Source organism: Euprymna scolopes, chromosome 34, assembly GCF_053919585.1.
Source record: "Euprymna scolopes isolate OS-2025 chromosome 34, ASM5391958v1, whole genome shotgun sequence".
Classification (NCBI taxonomy): Eukaryota; Metazoa; Mollusca; class Cephalopoda; order Sepiida; family Sepiolidae; genus Euprymna; species Euprymna scolopes.
The window spans coordinates 13,836,726-13,848,800 of NC_136515.1; the positions used below are offsets into that span (position 1 = coordinate 13,836,726).

General features: G+C 30.7%; 1 pseudogene; it reads right to left on the reverse strand.

Annotated features, from left to right (window-relative positions):
* Nucleotides 1-7,462: 7,462 nt before the first annotated feature.
* On the reverse strand, nt 7,463-7,579 carry LOC145259420 (5S ribosomal RNA; annotated as a pseudogene).
* Nucleotides 7,580-12,075: the final 4,496 nt, after the last annotated feature.

The window sequence follows — 12,075 nt, forward strand, 5'->3', positions numbered from 1 at the left end:
ACATACATATATATATATATATATATATATATACATACATATATATTAAATATCTTTAAGTTATATATTTGGATTTTACCGTCACTGGATTATTTATCTTCCACCAGACTATCCATTCATGTGTAATCAACTTTTTCTTCAACATATTCCCTCTGCATCCCTTTTTTTTGTTATCAAGTAAGATCTTTGACTTACTTGTTGTTTAATCAAATGCTTTTGCATGCAACATCCGATCACGCATTTTGCTCAATCCTACCCTCTTAATGAGAAGGAAAGTATTTCTTCGAAACTCCGCGAATTAAGGACTACCCACATATCTAGTGTTTCCTTTTCAGATTAAATCTATTTTTAACTCATTTTAAAGTGTTTTAACATGTTTTATTAACTTTTTGCTCGTATATATATATATATATATATATATATGTATGTATATATATATATATATACATGTGTCTTATCTCTTCAAGAAGAGATAAAATAAATTTTACTTGACTTTTTTTTTTTACATGTAACTCACCACTTATGAAGGTCCGGAATCCACTTGGGTATAAGCGTTATTGCGTGTACAGTAATGGGATATTGTCGTAGTAATCTTTAGTGTTGGATATTTGATAAAGTGGCCTACTTAAGGGAGAGGTTAATCAGGAATGTGTTTATGTTGGACTTGAATACATCAAGTTGTAGTCAGGTGGGAAACAGGCAAGCGGTAGAGAGTTCCACCAGCGTTCAGTTCTAAGGAAGAAGATTTGTTCATGGAATTTACGTTTTGATTCAGGCACAGATAAAGAGTGGGGGAAATTATTCGCAGTGGTTTCAGTTATACGAGTGTTTATCGTGAAAAATTGGCGAGGGCGGGACAAGTGATTGGAGCTCAGACGAGGCTTGACTAAATAACAATTATATAGAGCTTACTATGGATGAAACTTAACAAGAGATCGAATGGTTATTTTGGACTTGAATTGTTATATTGTAAGAACATGATGTAAATAAGTTTTGCATGTAATGTTTTCTTAAATATATTACAATATCGGATGCACATATTTGACTATATCTTGGCAATGACGCTTGACTATACTGTTATAAAAGAGAACCGACTAAATTTGCAAGCAAAAAAAGAATAGAGATATTAAAGATGATTAAGCGAAACGTTTTCTTTTGCACCTAAAATAATTATAGAAAACAATTACGGTTGTAGCCGCACCTGTTCACATATGATACTGATAACCAAACGTGGTTCTTTACAACGATGGAAAATATATAAAAATGCATATATATTGCTGCAATATCTTTTTCATCTACTCGTATTCCTTGCAATTTATGTTATATAAATATAGGAATTTCAGCATTTTAGTTGCAGTAACAACTTCCTAGGTCTTTGCTGAAACGATATGTTGGGTATAAAGGTGGAATGGTTGACAAGTAGAATTCATGAATTCATATTATAGATTATACGGAATCTTTTGAGATACAGCGTTTTCCTTTCATTAAAAAATAAAATAAAAATAAAGACAGGATTGCAACGTTCCTTTTCTAGAAGGGAGATTGTAGTGAAGAATAAAATCATCGAATAATGTTTCGACGCCTGTTTGGAACTCAGTCAAGGCAGGGTAGAGTGTACCGAGCAGTTTCTGCTTCTACGTGGAAACATCACTCAATCCTCGGACGTACTTGGCTTTTATGCAGGGAGATGATTGAATCGGCTGAGATACATCGACTGGAGTGGAAGCATGAGCAAATAATTTATCCGGCAATCTTTGCAAGAGAGTTGATGGAGGTGTTCACTTTTGATCATTAGTAAAGCTCATTAATTTTATTTTTTTTATATATAAACCTCATCTCGAGAAGTTTATAAAAAACATGATGCTTCCATTAGACGAGAACCACTAATGCCAGTTTAGGAAGGATTAGTGTCAGAGCGTTAAGAATGAAAAGACAGAATCTTTGTTTATATGCGAAAAAATACACCAACCACATTTTCTCCATTCCACTACGTAAGAAGAGAGAAAGAATCAGGGCGATATTGGTCATCGGTGACGGTTGAAATATTACCATTGATGATAATGTCTCCTGCATAATTATCTACAATAGATCTAATAATGTCATTTGGAAGATCGTTTATGAACATAAGACATCTACATTTATCAACCATCTAGAGAGAAGGAAGTTAATACATGAGAGAAGGTTTCCACCGAGAAAGTTTGTGAATAATTATTAATTATGGATTTCTGCTTTGCAATAGAAACTAATTAGTCTACTGGACGTCATGCTAGAGTCTGTGATAGAGAAGTAGTTAACCAGCTGAGTAAAAAATAACCTAATCAAGTATATACATTATTTCTTGTTTGTTCTGCTAGAGATAAATCTACTAAGATAATCTGCTAGATCAACATCTCCTAAGATAATCTGCTAGAGCTACATCTCCTAAGATAATCTGCTAGAGCTACATCTACTAAGATAATCTGCAAGAGCTACATCTACTAAGATAATCTGCAAGAGCTACATCTACTAAGCTACACCAGCTAGAGCTACATCTACTAAGATAATCTTAAAGAGCTACATCTACAAAGATAATCTGCTAGAGCCACATCTACTGAGATAATCTGCTAGAGCTACATCTACTAAGATAATCTGCTAAAGCCACATCTACTAAGATAATCTGCTAGAGCTACATCTACTAAGATAATCTGCTAGAGCAACATCTACTAAGATAATCTGCTAGAGCTACATCGATTAAGATAATCTGCAAGAGCAACATCTACTAAGATAATATGCTAGAGCTACATCTACTAAGATAATCTGCTAGAACAACATTTACTAAGATAATCTGCTAGAGCTACATCTACTAAGATAATCTGCTCGAGCTACATCTACTAAGATAATCTGCTCGAGCTACATCTACTAAGATAATCTGCTAGAGCTACATCTACTCAGATAATCTTCTAGAGATACATCTACTAAGATAATCTGCTAGACCAACATCTACTAAGATAGTCTGCTACAGCTACATCTACTAAAATAATCTGCAAGAGCTACATCTACTAAGATAATCTGCTGGATCTACATCTACTGAGATAATCTTCTAAAGCTATATCTACTAAGATAATCTGCAAGATCTACATCTACTGAGATAATCTGCTAGACCTACATCTACTAAGATGATCTTCTAGAGCTACATCTGCTAAGATTATCTGCTAGAGCTACATCTACTAAGATAATCTGCTAGAGCTATATCTACTAAAATAATCTGCTAGAGCCATATCTACACAGATAATCTGCTAGAGCTACATCTACTAAGATAATCTGCTGGAGCTACATCTACTAAGATAATCTGCTAGAGCTACATCTACTGAGATAATCTGCTAGATCTATATATACTGAGATAATTTGCTAGAGCTACATCTACTAAGACAATCTGCTAGAGCTACATCTACTAAGATAATCTGCTAGAGCTTCATCTACTGAGATAATCTGCTTAGAGCAACATCTACTAAAATAATCTGCTACAGCTTAATCTACTAAGGTAATCTGCTTGAGTTAAATCTACTAAGATAATCTGCTAGAGCTACATCTACTAAGATAATCTTCTAGAGCTACATCTACTAAGATAATCTGCTAGGGTTACATTTACTAAGATAATCTGCTAGAGCTACATCTACTAAGCTACATCACCTAATATTTATACATTCGAGGGATAGTGAATCGTTAGACAGGTTTTTCGTTTACAGAGCAATTGCTCCTGAGACACCAAAGGCTTTTGATAGGGTAAGCTAATTATCACAATATATATATATATATATATATATATATATATATATATATATATATATATATATGTATATATATATATATATATATATGTATATATATATATATATATATATATATATATATATTTGACTTGAAGAGTTATAATATTAGGTCTGTCGGAGGATTTTATGCAGAACCACACCTGTAATTTATGCGGTAAAATGACTTTATCCGGAGCTGGCCTGGCTAGCCACAAGCGTTCACATGGAGATCAATCTTTCTTTGATGGGGTAAACTTTGCAGGGCACATATGTTCTGTTTGCTCTGTGGCCGGTAAATCGAGTGGAAGCCTAAAGCGTGATATGAGCGTCCACAGTAGAGCAGAACCAGTTGGCATCCTCCAATCTCAGTTTAAGTGTTACCTTTGTAACATACTGTGTAAAAGCAGGGCTGGTCTTGAGAGCCACCCTCGTTTGCACAGAAAATAGGAATTGATGCATTCTTGATCACATCTCAACATGTATATATGTTGATGTGTATAAGTGTATATATGTGTACATAATTATAATATTAATATATATATATATATATATATATATATATATATATATTCAATAATACTTGAAAATAATTGAGTAATCAAAAACCAAGGGAAAGATGGTAGTCTTCTCTCACGAAGTGACAATCACCATATATATATAATATATATATATATATATATATATATATATATATATATATATGAGGCATTATGTCTGTCTGCCTCCATATGTTCAAACTCAATCTATTCAGAAGCTAAAAGTTTCAAAGCGGCTCTCGAGGGCTCATATAATTGTCTTATTTATTAAACGTTTTTTATGGGTCTTTAGGCTGTTAAAATCGTTTTTATCGAATCAAAAACGTCATGGTCCAGTTGAGGTATGTTCATAAAAAGCGTGAATGTTTTGTGTTAATTAGGTTATTTAAAATATGCTTTTAAAAAAATTACCAATATGATTTAATCTACGACCACTCTTAAAATCTTACTAATATTTCTTTCTTTCTATTCTTATATCAGTGAACACATAGACAGTAAATACAGCCTGGAATGTATCTACCAGTTCTTGGGCGATAAATTGGAATCGGGATCAGGAATCGAAAAACGGAATGTAAGGCTTTATTTTCGATTACTGTTACCAACAAGAAAATAATAATTATTTATATAATTTGAACTATAGGTAAAACTAATATATATGGACTCACCCTACACACAGGTGTGTTTTTACGTCTTGCAAAAACATAGGATTTTATTACAGAGAACCCCTAAAAAAAGAAATTTGTAGCTTAATATTGAAATAGGGTAAAAGAACTGAATCGGAAGCGGTAATTTTATCGGAATCAGGCATTTTTACAGAATCCGTAATTTTACCGGAAACGGATAAAATATAGGAATTCTCCCATTACTAGTATCTACATAATTCATTTCCGTTCAAAGACGCTGATTTATTAAACTAGTTTTTTTTTTTTTATTTCATGTTACGCAAATAACATTTCATTGCTTTTAAATAGAATAGAAAATGTAAACGGACGCGAAATTGAAAAGGTAAGCTTTTCTTCAGATTATTGACCTTTTTGTTTGGGGTCCAATATATTAATGAAAAATTGAATTAGAAAATTCAATTTTCAATAAAAAAGCGAGAAAAGGTAAAAAAAGAGGATATTTCTTAAAAGGCTTTCAGTGTTTGTAGCTTTTAACAAAAGTGCTATTAAATCATTAAATGTGTATTTTATCAATATATGCATGTACATATATATTTTATCAATACCTTAATATATATATATATATGCATATACATATACATATATATATGTGTATATACATATATATGTATGTTTGTGTTTAGTGTAAATAGATGCACATATATGCATATGATTTTGTATATATATATATATATATATATGAATATTTCCAAGTAAATAATACACAATGTATATCATATGTATATATGTATATATATATATATATATATATATATATATATATATATTGAAATACTTACACATATTATATATATATATATATATATATATATATATATATATATATATATTAATATGTATAACGCATACACGGAATCGTATATATTTATATTTATATAAAATAAGTGTATACAATATATAAGTGAAGATATTCATATATAGTATATATTTTATATGTACATAGATGCATTCATATAGATTATGTGTACGAATACATACATTTCGAATACATTTATTTATATATACACACGTACACATATGCATGTATATATATATATATCAATATATATAAACAAATATAGGATATATATATATATGTATATATCATATATATATATATATATTATATATATATATATGGGTGTGTATGTGTGTTTGTGTGTATAGTAGGAATAGTTTGATAGAATACAGCTAATTTATAAAAACGAATCATACTTGTTAAAACATAGAAATAATGTTCCGACCCTCGTCTAATAGGTATGCTATATATATATATATATATATATATATATATATATATATATATATATATATATATATATATATATATATATATATAATTTATTTACTATAATAACTAGTATTTCATCCTTTCGGAAATCTTCAGTGCAGGGTTACACGATTTACACCAGTCGATAGATTCGAACTGGGCAACACGAGCCATCTCTGGCTCGATTAGCAAAGACCGTATCCAATCGGCTATTATTAACTGCATGTAAATAACGTATAATTTAAACATTATAATTTCAAATGTTCTTTTAGGTCAGTCAGACAGTGATCTAATCGCTAACTTATGATATGAATATATAACCATATATGAATATATATATATATATATATATATATTGAATATAAATATATATATATATATATATGAATGTATATATATGAATATATATTGAATATATATATATATATATGTATATATATATATATATATATATATATATATATATATATATATATATTGAATATACGGTGTTAATGCGAATATTAATTCATAGATAGAATTTATTAATATACTTATATATATATATATATACATATATATATATATATATATATATATACAGTTATCTAGCCAGATAGATAGATAGACAAATAAATGAATAAGTTGATAGCTAGATACATACATATATATATATATATATATATATATATATATGTATATATATGTGTGTGTGTGTGTGTATATGTATGATATACAGATGATAAACATGTTATATTGTACTATAATAAAATTAATAATTTTGCGCAATGTAGAAGTGTTTGTTTTTGAAAGTTATATACACGAGGTGGTGGGAAAATTGGGGACTAGATTTTATATAGAGTTTGTCGTAATAAAATATATACATTCTGTAAATGTCCTCAACTCGATACATGAATACGCTATGCCACCTTCTCAAGAGATGTATATATATATATATATATATATATATATATATATATATATATATATATATATATATATACACTCACGGTGTTAATGCGAATATTCATTAATATATACAATTATAAAGGCTTCCTTCAGTCTTGACAGACTATGGATACCCACGGTAAGGGTGCCTGCGCGTGAAATTTTTGTGGCAAGAGTTACGCAATCCTCAACCACACCTCTCTGTAGTCAACATTGTTGAATACCAGTGGCAAATTGAGATTCAGGACGACTGGAAACAATGCCGAGATAAGCGGAAAGCACATACAGCGCCTAGAATTACCAAATGGTCACCCATCTGGTACTAGCCAGGCTCAACGTTGCTTAACTTCGGTGATCTGACGGGAACCGGTGTTTCAATGTGATTATACCGTACTTATATAATTATAATAAAAATAATTTTGCAGATTTTTTAGTCGCAATACGAAACAATATTTAATATATATCTTTAGAAATGTAATGAATAACCAACGGAGAAATCTTGTTATTTAGAACTTGGGTTTTTTTTATTCTACACTATATATGCTAGGGACACAATAAAAAAAAAGTTATTCATTGAGCTTAGACAGTTCTAAAATTTGCCAAATTTACAGAAAAACGATCGTTTTCATTAAGAAAATACTTTATGTATGAGAAATATATTTTAATCCATTGCAATTGGTATATACGAACAGAGGACATTTTGAAGAGTATATTTGGGGGTGAAAATTTACATATGATAGAAAAAAAAGTACACTTTTGTACCCTAGACGTCTTTCGCCATCCTCGCCAGATGCAAATGATGGCATTTATCTTTTTAAAAATGTAAAATAGGGAGGAAAAATTGAAATTATGACAGGTGAAAAATCAGAAATTGTAGGTTTTTCTCCTTGAATAAAATAAAAATAATTTTCATTAGTCTGATTGTTTAACCGTCATATTTCTAATTCCCATATACAGCCGGCGCTTTTTCTTGTGTTTTTACGCACGTGAGCATGACCGGTGTCTATCAGCTGGATCGGACATTAATATCTCGATCTTTCAGTATATTTGAGCGCTTACCAAATTTGGTGCAAAAGTAATGTCGTTTTTATGTATGTAGTCGGACGTCCAAAAATGGCATTAACTTCGAACTAAGCTAATACAATTATGACGCGTATAAAGACCCTCTATCCGTATTTCCATGATGAAAGTGCTGATTACAAGCTGAAAATTCGAATTTTTAATAAACTAAATGCATTTATACACAAAAAATACACCTGCCTGGTATTTACATTTACATATATTAATCATGATTAATTTATAACACAGCTCATAGACTTTAGTAATCGTAATATGGGTTATAGATATTTAAACAGTCATATGTAAAAATGATAGAAGGAAGGTGCTACTTATGTAGAACACAAAACGCAAAAGTGTAACATTATTTACAAATATACCTTTGCCATTGGCAGGTAACTTTTTACACTATGCTCTACTTTCAATATTGATTTAACAACAAGTGCTGCAAACAGTTCATTTAACGTTAAATATTTTTTTTATCTACATATAAACTTTAAACGTGATCTACATAACGATAAGAATACTCTGATATCTGAAAAAATACCAATTGATAAATATTTTTTTTTCAAATTTCATTTACTTTAGAATAATTTTATTTGTTTTAATAATCATCACATGGATACAACCCTACATTCTAAATAATTAAAATATCAATTTTTATTAGATTGATTTATAATTATTCGAGACCAATATATAATATGTCATGAATTTTATTTGTTTCAGATGCTTTAAGCATAGCGTTTAATCTACAACTCTATCCTCATCTCTCTCTCTCACTCTCTCTCTCTCTCTTTCTCTATCTGTACAATCATATAAATGTAACTTTGCCTCATTGTGTGAGTTCGTTCATTATAAACTCCGAAGGGGCTGAAAGATTTTCTTTAAAATTTACAGAACTTTCGTGTATAAGTCTGGGAGTTATCTTAATTAAGGTGCATCTCAGAATATCCCAAATGATTACCGATAATTCATAATCGAAACCGTTATTTTAATTTATATATCATTTGTAAAGCCATTTTTTCCATGTTATCCCTTAGCAAGAACGATAGAACAACGGGCCGTGGAAATTCTACCGTAAGTTTAGAGCGGGTTTTGTTTTTGTTGTTGTTGTTTTTTGGTATGGCGTCGTCTGAAGGTTCAAATTCCGCACGTACATTTCTTCATGTGTTTTTCATTAACTTGAAAGAAGTTTATATAAAATAATTTTAAGAATACAACAGTAGGTTCTCTAGTTTGCACTGCACAATAACATATGTTTTGGACTAAATTACTGCATGAAGGCATGTGAAGGTTCTTCCCGGGCGATTTCACGGATTTCTATGACAATAAAAATATAGGAGTGTGAAATATTCGTTGATCATCATTCAATCCCGGGCAACGTCGAGTCTCTCTGCTAGTTTTACATATTTTCAAGAACGAAAAGTATAAACCTGGCTAAACCATAGAATAGCAATTTTTTATACCAGAGTCTTCATTTAATGGAAAGCATAAAGTTCTACAATATTTCCTGTTCATAATTTAAGTTACACCATATATAAGAGACACTAACAATGGCTTGTAAAAAAAACTGTATACGTGTTTTCCTGATTTATGTTGTTTTAACGAGTCGAAAATATGCGTTATATTTATTTTAATGTAGTATGAAACATGGTTGAAAATAAGATAATGACTGTAAAGATGAGGTTAATTATCATTATATCAATATTGTTTATCATAATGGGCGGGATCCATGTGCGGACCAATAAGACTCTTCTTCTCCAGAGTTTCTGCTCTTTAATCAGCGGCCTCAGATCTTCAGGTAAACAGTTGAGTCGTGTGCTATTTGTTGCAAGTACGTGGATCAAGGTCGTACTTTGCTTGCGCGTCCGTATCCTGGAGTCCATAGAAATACATCGCTCACTAATTCAGGCTTGCTACTCAGACAGTGACCAAGATAAACGTATGCGTCTCTCCTCGATGGTGTTAGATATGTCAGGTAGCTTGCCATAAAGTTGCTGCTTCGTGAGAGGATTTTGCCAAGATATATTAACTAATGTTAATATCATACGAGTGTATGTGCCGTCTAGTTTTCTTTCCAAAATTTTAGTGAGTGCCCAGACTGTGTAATCATAGACAGCCTCTACCACTGCTATTAAAAACTGCCTTTGAGTTTGTCAGTTAGCCGTGAAGTAATATTGAACGCAGCCCATCCAATGACGCCCATGCATTTGAGATGCGGATTTCAATATCTCTCTATGTGGAAATCATGTTGCTGCCCAGATACGTAAACTCAGATACTTCTTTCAGTGTTGTAACAACCAGAGCCCGGATCTCGTCTTCCACACTTAAAGTGATAAAAGAGATGGAATATATTTATTTTATAGTAGTTAATTTAATCTATTCATGAGATCATCTATATAAAACAGTGTATAAATGTAAAGTCTCGTTAACCTATGATCTAGACATTTTATTTCAAGTAAATCATTTAAATTAACTGTAAAAAATATTTATTTTGAGAAAATGTTGACAGCTGTCACACCAATAATTTTATTTTAAAATTCCCCAAAATGAAACATGATTTATTAATATTGCCCATTTTTAAAAGGGAAAACACTTTATATATATATATATATATATATATATATATACATACACACATATATACACGCACACACACACACACACACACACATATATATATATATATATATATATATATATATATATATATATATATATATGTCTCTTCTTTAAAGAAATTATATGTAGAAAGTAGCGGTTATTTAAAATACACGCACGTTCAGAAATCTTGACATTCATTGGCCCCATACTTTTAATTTTCTGCCGCTGCTTATAATTCTACTTACACATCATGAAAAAAAAACACAAAAAAAAACAAGGAGACCGTTTAAGACAAGAAGGGATTTATTCGCTTTTCTGCCTTAAACCACCTCTCTTAGGAGAGGAAACACTGTTTAATATTTAAGGCTATGGTATGAGGTTATTGTTTTGACTCTCTCGTATATATCCGACACAGGTAGACAGCTAATCTATCAAGAACCACATGAATCTATCAAGAACCCCTAAGATATTAACTTATATATACTCGAGAGTCAAAATAACGAAAAGAACGCCCCTTGTCATATACCTATTTACCATAGATTCTACAGATTACTCTAAAACTTTATGTCAAAAGGTACTTGCTTCCAGGATGATGAGGCGATTCCAATATTTCTCTGGTTTCGATACACATACGTATTGTTTAAAATAACAGATTCCGTTACAGTTTCCGGTTCTGCTTCTAATACTTTTAAAATCTCTAAATATTTAGCTAAACTTGTACTAATTTTTAAATTTCCGTAAACTCATGTAATATGCGCTTATGTTTTCAAACATAAACCTAGACTTTTAGGGAATTATATTGATTTAACTGTTAGCAATAGCTTAAAATAAATAAATAATTATCAATTTAATATTAGTAGCAGACATGGTTAATGAGATTTTAAACATAAGCTCTGGACAATAGTCAGATGTCTTGTGCGTGTATGATAACGATTCCGATATCCGAAAATGTTCTGATCTTTCCGATTTCCGATCCTAATTTCGAATAATCGTCCCAACACTTAATTATACCCATATCATTCTCTATATCTCTCGATGCGCAGTAAGACGCTATATCCCTCTTTAGAAAATATAAGGTTAGGCTTATAGCAAAGAACACATGGCTGGTCCCGATTGAAACATACGTGTTGTTAATTGTTGTATATTTATAATTATACAATCATCTGGAGTGCCTGAGCGTGTCTGCTTACTTAAATCTTGTATTAGTATAAAGTTGTATTCTTCTATGTTTG